Here is a 7,036-nt window from a genome sequence, read left to right as displayed (position 1 = left end):
TATACTCTGCTCTGTCCTATCTGGGGCTTCAGCTCTGTCTCATTCTCATGCTACCTCCATATGATAATCTCTCACATACATTCTTTTCTGCATCTGTTCTTTCTGTCTTGAAAACTCACATAACATGTGTTGGGGTGAATTATTATCATGCTGGTTGCAGTGTCCATTTGATTGTCCAAGTTAAAAGAGTTTCTGGAAAGAAATTTGAAGATTACCTCTCTGTATTACTGATCTCACATGGTGCTAGTTTGCCAGCAACCTTTTTCAACAACAACAAAAAAAGCCATATATTGATAATCATGAGATTTAAGAGCTAACATTATTTGCAATAATTCAGAGTCCATGAACCTTATTAGAAAAAGCATCCAAAAATCGGCTTTACAATAAAATGCAGCAAATTAAAATGATGTTGAAAGTCTCCTATATGAGTATGAAGGATTGTGATGAGCACTGAGTCCATTTATATACAAAAAAGTGGGGGGAATATAGAAATTAGAGAACAGAATATAAATTTTCAAAGGTTTTAAAAAATAAAATAACTATCAAAATGAGGAGAATAATACAAAGAGGGAAGATAAACTATTGTTAAGTATCTTTGAAAAATAATCTCAGATTAAATTTATATATAGCATCTGAATGAGTTAATGCCACAGTCACCTGAATATTTTCAACCTTTTATTTCCTTAATTACAGGGTGAATTTTAAATATCACTACACTAGTGTTTATGAAACATTTAAAGTTTCACAACTGTTAGATTCCTGTCAGTTTCTTTTTTTCTGAAAAATTCAAGAACTGTTAAATTTAATGTCATATAAATGAGTATGATTCAATTTTTGCAGAAAAACTTCTGTTTTACATTTCATTATCCCTTCTTCACATTACATTTATTTTAAAAGTTTTGTTCATATATAATTGATAAGCTTTAAAGCAGCATATTTTAGGTATACAATTTAATGAGTCTGGCTCAGTTACACATTTTGCCTTCTACTTATACATAGGGATATAGATATTCCTTTGGGATAATGTCTAACTCATGTTGAGAATGGTTATGTTTGCACAGTAAAACCTGAATTCATTTTTTAATCTAGAATTTTTAATAACTTTTGAATTTCAATATAAGTATGTATCCGTCATACAAAATCACTAGTTCATGACAAAAGCAAAAGATAGTAATATAAATCTTGGAAAATATTAGGACACATTTATACAGTTTAGCATTTTTTGCTAAGTATTACTTTTTGTAAGGACATTGCTTAGTAATGGAACATCACATTGCAAAAATTTTCAGTGTTTCAAGGGAATGGAATAGTCATGCTGAATATGTTTATCTTCCTTTCCTCTTACTAACACAAGAAGAAATTTAAGTGATAATTAAGTAGCTTATAAGTCTATAAATAACAACCAGAAATGATCAACAAAAGTACAGAAACATATTCGGTAACATTGCTGTTATTTAGATATAAGAATGTACCCTGAAAAGCTTATGTATTAGGCAATACAGCAATGTTCAGAGGTGAGGACTGAGTTATGAGTGAGGACTGAGTTATGAGGTGAGGACTGGGTTATGATTGTGTTATCAGAGCTATGACCTCTTCAAAAGATGAATCTATTTCAGGAAAAAAAAAAAAAAAACTGAATGAACTACAGGATGGTAACAGTAGGCCAGTGGGGCAATGGGTGGAGAAAGCAGGTTACTGGGGCTATAGCCTTGAATTCAGTCTTGTCCCTGGATTCTTCCCATTTCTTCTTCTTGGTTGCCATGAGGTGAGCAGCTTTTCTCAACCACATTGTTCCATTTTGATGTTATGCCCACTGCAGACTCTGAAAAAGGGAGTCAGCTGACTATGGACTGTGACCTTGGAAATTATCAATCAAGAGAAGAGAAATGCAAATTCAAACAACTCTAAGATTTCATCTTACTCCATTTAGAATGGCTTTTTTCGGCCTCAGGAAGAAGGGCCCGCCTGTGCCCCTGGCGGGTCCCGGTCTTCCGGGACCTTACCTGAGTGATGCCCCGCTATTGTGCAGCGATTTGCTGTAAAAACCGCCAAGGACCGAACAATAAAGACCGGAAGCTGAGCTTTTACCCGTTTCCTCTACATGACAAAGAAAGACTTGAAAAGTGGTTAAAGAATATGAAACGTGATTCTTGGGTTCCTAGTAAATACCAGTTCCTATGTAGTGACCATTTTACTCCTGACTCTCTTGACATCAGATGGGGTATTCGTTATTTAAAACAAACTGCAATTCCAACAATATTTTCTTTGCCTGAAGACTATCAGGTATTGGAGTAGGGGCAGTAATGCTGAGCATGGTGGCTCATTAAAGGGTGACAGGTGATCAGGTACAGAAAGTGAGAGGGAAAGATAATGCTGGGAAAATAAATGCTTGAGAAAAAGGAACATCAATTTGTACTTCTACTAAAAATATGGTTAGTGTTTTTTAAAATTTAAACTGTCGTGGAGTTTAAGAAACAGAAGGTAACACATACAGTCTTAAGTCATTAACATAATTAATGAGTTACGCTTTTTTCTTTGCTGGGCATTTGAATGGTTTGAAATATATATTGAATGGGCTTAATGTTTTTTTTAAAAACAGGACATATTTAAATCATATGCTTAGAATATATTTTTAACTAAACAAATTTGGTTGGCCAGTATACTGCCCAAAGTTAAAATTAAGTGAGTATTAACCAATAACAAAATAAGTCTTTTTTAGAATTTGAAAATATTATTTTCTAGGGAAAAGACCTCTCCAAAAAAAAATCTCAGAAGAAAAAATTGGAAGAGAAAGAAGTATGCCTAAAAACCAGGTCAGAAGAATCATTTGCATCAAATGAGACAAAGAAAATTACAGTTAACACAGATGTGCTTCCTGAATGTGCAGAATTGCTTGATTCATCTGCCATGGTGAAGCCACCAACTCCAAAGCCAGGAAACCTACAAAATAAAGTATTGACTCTTAATCTGTTAAACAAGATACTGAAAAACTGAAATCTACCCTGGAAAAATCAGTTAACCAAGATTTAGGTTTAAGGGGATTTCACACATCTTTTGAGAACCAAAATTCTGCAACTATTACTTTGACAACTTCAAATTCAGAAGTTATTCAACAGTCTTTGGAAACCCAAACAGTACTTGAAATAACAACCAGTCATATTGCTAATACAAACTTTAGGAATAATTCCATGGAAATTAAGTCAGCACAGGAAAATCCATTCTTATTTAGCACAATTAATCAAACAGTTAAAGATTTAAACACAAATAAAGAATCTGTTATTGCCATTTTTGTACCCACAGAAAATTCTAAACCTATAGTTAATTCTTTTATACCTGTCTCCAAAGAAACCATAGAAATGGAAGACACAGACACTGAAGATTCCTTATATAAGGATATAGATCATGGGGCAGAAGTTTTACAAATTGAACATTCCTATTGCAGACAGGACATAAACAAGGAACATCTTTGGCAAAAAGTCTCTAAACTACATTCAAAGATAACTCTTCTTGAGCTACAAGAGCAACAGACTCTAGGAAGATTGAAGTCTTTGGAAGCTCTTATAAGCCAGCTAAAACAGGAGAACTGGTTATCAGAAGAAAATGTAAAGATTATAGAAAATCATTTCACAACATATGAAGTCACTATGATATAAAGAGGTTTTAAAGCTATGATTTTGTATATGCTTTTTCCAGCTAAACCAAATTCCATGTAAAGTGTACTTTTTCCCATATAATGTTCTCATCTTAATGAAGCTACAAAAGTGCTCTAGTATTATGCACTGCGTCCTGTTCTTAAAATGCTCATTAATAAGAAAAAGTAGTTTTGGGGAAGAGAAAAATAGTTGTATCATTGAGTAGTTGCTCAAATTAAAATATAGTGAATAAATAATGAGTCAGTCATAAAAAAAAGAGAACAATGATATGGTCAAAACACCCCAAAATATATCAGCCTGGTACTACCACTGGCATATGACTTGACTAAAGTACTTATCAACATTGAACCCCAGTCCCTAATCTATAAAATAGGGCCCTTACTAGAGCTTTAATAGTCAGTTTCTTTGTAGTCCTTCCCTTTGTATTTATTGATACTTCTATTAAAACAGTTTTTCTTTAAGATTATATGTATGTATATAATAGATGTTGGGGAAGAATTTGATACTCACTGCTTATTGAATTCTCTGACCTTTTGGCTATAGTTAGGTATCTTACATAAAGGAAAATACTGCTATTATAATTTTAATTCAGTAGAACTCAGCTTTTAGGAGAGATACTCTAAACTTGAAAGAATATATATTTCAATACCTTATGTGTAGCTAACCATCTTTAAGTCATTTAAGTTTTTTAACGTCCTTATTTATAAAATTATATTTAAAACCAAAATTATAATAGGTTAATTTTAAATATATATATTAGAAAATATAATCTGTATCTGTTTCTTAACAGGTGTAGTTTTTAAAGTATGTGCTTGTGTCATTTTTTTAAATACAAAACAATACAGTAATACTTTACTATATATTCCCACTTAAGTATATTTTATTAAAATTTCTAAGCAAAGTATAGATAAGTGATGATGTCCTTAGGAAGACAAAGTTTTTCTCTTAGGAAAGAGAAGTGATGGTGATATAAACAAAAATAAAGTTTATATCTGCATGAACTAAGAAAAATAAATGTAAAAGCAAAGACTTTGTGGTAACATAAATGTGAATGATAGATGATATGTTCTATAATATCTGTTAAATAAAAAATACTATCTAAAATAATGGTTTTGAGAATTCTATGAGGTAACACATGATTTTTTAACCTAGAAAATAGGAGGTGCTCAATAATTATTAGTTTACTATGTAGCAAATAGTATTGTTAATGACTGGTAACTATTTTTTATTATATTTTAATTAAGTTTTAGGCTAATCAAATGAATTGGTATTATTAGATAATGTGTCTGCTAATTTTAAAAGATCAAAACTGTTTTATTAAATGACCATGATAGGGAGAACTTTAAAAGTATTCCGATATTGCATTTTGCTGATACTTAGTTTAAAGTAAATCATACAGATAAAAATAAAGACCCACAAAAATATTTTAACATTTAAACTTAATAAACCTAATAAAATATAAGCATATAAGATATTTTCATGGCTTTCATATATTCTCCCCCCTCCCTCCCCCTCTCTCTCCCTCCCTCTCTCTCCCCCCTCTCCCCCCTCTCTCTTCCTTCCTCTCCTTCTCTCTCTCTCTCCCTCCCTCCCTCCCTCCCTCCCTCCCTCCATCCTTGAGTACTGGAGATTGCACCCAGGGCCTTTTACCTTGTGCATGCTAGGCAAGTGCTCTACCACTTAGCTATATCCCCAACCCTTGGCTTATCTATAAATAATTAAAGATATTCTCAACCTATCCCAGCAAACCTCTAAATTAATATTTGTAGATTTTGGCCTACATTATTTCCTATTTGGACTACTACAGAAGCCTCTTAGCTAATCTTGCCTGTTTTCAGTCTTCTATTTCCATATCATCCTAGATTCAGCTGGCAGTTTTTTACCTAAATTATAAATCTAACAATCACCCACCCACCACTTAACTTTTCTAACTCAGTTGTCTCATATTACCAATACCTATAAAATAAAGCCAAAATTGTTACCATTAAAGAAAAAAAAAAGAATGGCTTTTTTCAAGAACACAAACAATAATAGATGTTGGTATAGATGTTAGCAAAAAGGCACGCTTTTACATTGCTGGTGGAATTGCAAATTGGTGCAGCCACTCTGGAAAGCAGTATGGAGAATCCTAAGAAAACTTGGAATGGACCCACCTTTTGACCCAGTTATCCCACTCCTCGGTTTATACCCAAAGGACTTAAAATCAGCAAACTACAGTAACACAGCCCCATCAATGTTTATAGCAGCTCAGTTCACAATAGCTAGTTTGTGGAACCAATCTAGATGCCTTTCAACAGATGAATGGATAAAGAAACTCTGGTATATATATGCAATGGAATAATATTCAGCCATAAAGAAGAATAATATTATGGCATTTGCAAATAAATGGATGGAATTCGAGAATATCATGCTAAGTGAAATAAGTCAATCCCCAAAAACCAAAGGCCGAATGTTTTCCCTGATAAGTGGAGGATGATATATAATGGGGGTGGGAGTGGGGAATTAGAGAATAATGGGGGAACTTTATGTAGAAGAAAATGAGAGGGAAGGGATAAGAAAAATGGTGGAATGAGACAGACATCATTACCCTATGTACATGTATGATTACACGAATGGTATGAATCTACACTGTGTACAACCATAGAAACAAAATGATGTGCCCCATTTGTGTACAATGAATCAAAATGCAGTCTGTAAAAAATTAAAATCTAAATAAAAATAATAATAAAAAATAAAATGTAGTTATGTATGTTGTTCTTGACAGGTATATTCATAAATACAGTGTTGAAGTTAGGTTATGGTTACATGGAATTTTTCTGTATTTTTCAAATATTTTTGAGGATTTTTAATAAAATTAATATTTTTGAAAGCTGAGAAAATTTCAAAGAAGATTTACTTTATAAAGGAAATAAAATTCCACCCACACTTATCATAATTGAAATGCAGAAAATCATAAGTAAAATGTCTCAAGGTGAAATAATACATTAAGAAATCACTTACGACCCACATCATATTGGGTGTTCTTCTATGTGTCTTATTATCATCACAATTGCCAACTTTTAAAGTATTATGATCTCAATTTTCAAGACAACACAACTGATTCAGAAAGAGTGTAAGTGTGATTAATGGCAATGAAGAATGTAATCTCACATGCCTGCTGTGTCAAAATCCAGTCATTTTGCATTTTCTCAAAAACAACATTCCAGGGGTGGTAATTACAAAAGGTTGAAATATAATTTGCTCTAATTTGATTCCTAGTACTTTCTTTTGACTCCTCCATCCCAGTTCCTTTTCTTATTTTTCTGATCTTTCTACTATTTACTTATAGGTTATTTAATAACATTTTGTGGATATACCTGGTGGTGGGATTCACTGAGGTATAT

At 32.5% G+C, this 7,036-nt stretch overlaps 1 pseudogene across 1 annotated transcript; it reads left to right on the top strand.

Moving 5' to 3' along the window:
• Nucleotides 1-1,951: 1,951 nt before the first annotated feature.
• Nucleotides 1,952-4,900, top strand: LOC306659676 (THAP domain-containing protein 5-like; annotated as a pseudogene). The gene is made up of 2 exons (XR_013766639.1): nt 1,952-2,283; nt 2,743-4,900. The product of XR_013766639.1 is annotated as a THAP domain-containing protein 5-like (transcript).
• Nucleotides 4,901-7,036: the final 2,136 nt, after the last annotated feature.

This window comes from Sciurus vulgaris, assembly GCF_902686455.1.
Source record: "Sciurus vulgaris genome assembly, chromosome: 4".
NCBI classification, from domain to species: Eukaryota; Metazoa; Chordata; class Mammalia; order Rodentia; family Sciuridae; genus Sciurus; species Sciurus vulgaris.
This window is presented reverse-complemented; position numbering and strand designations above follow the sequence as displayed.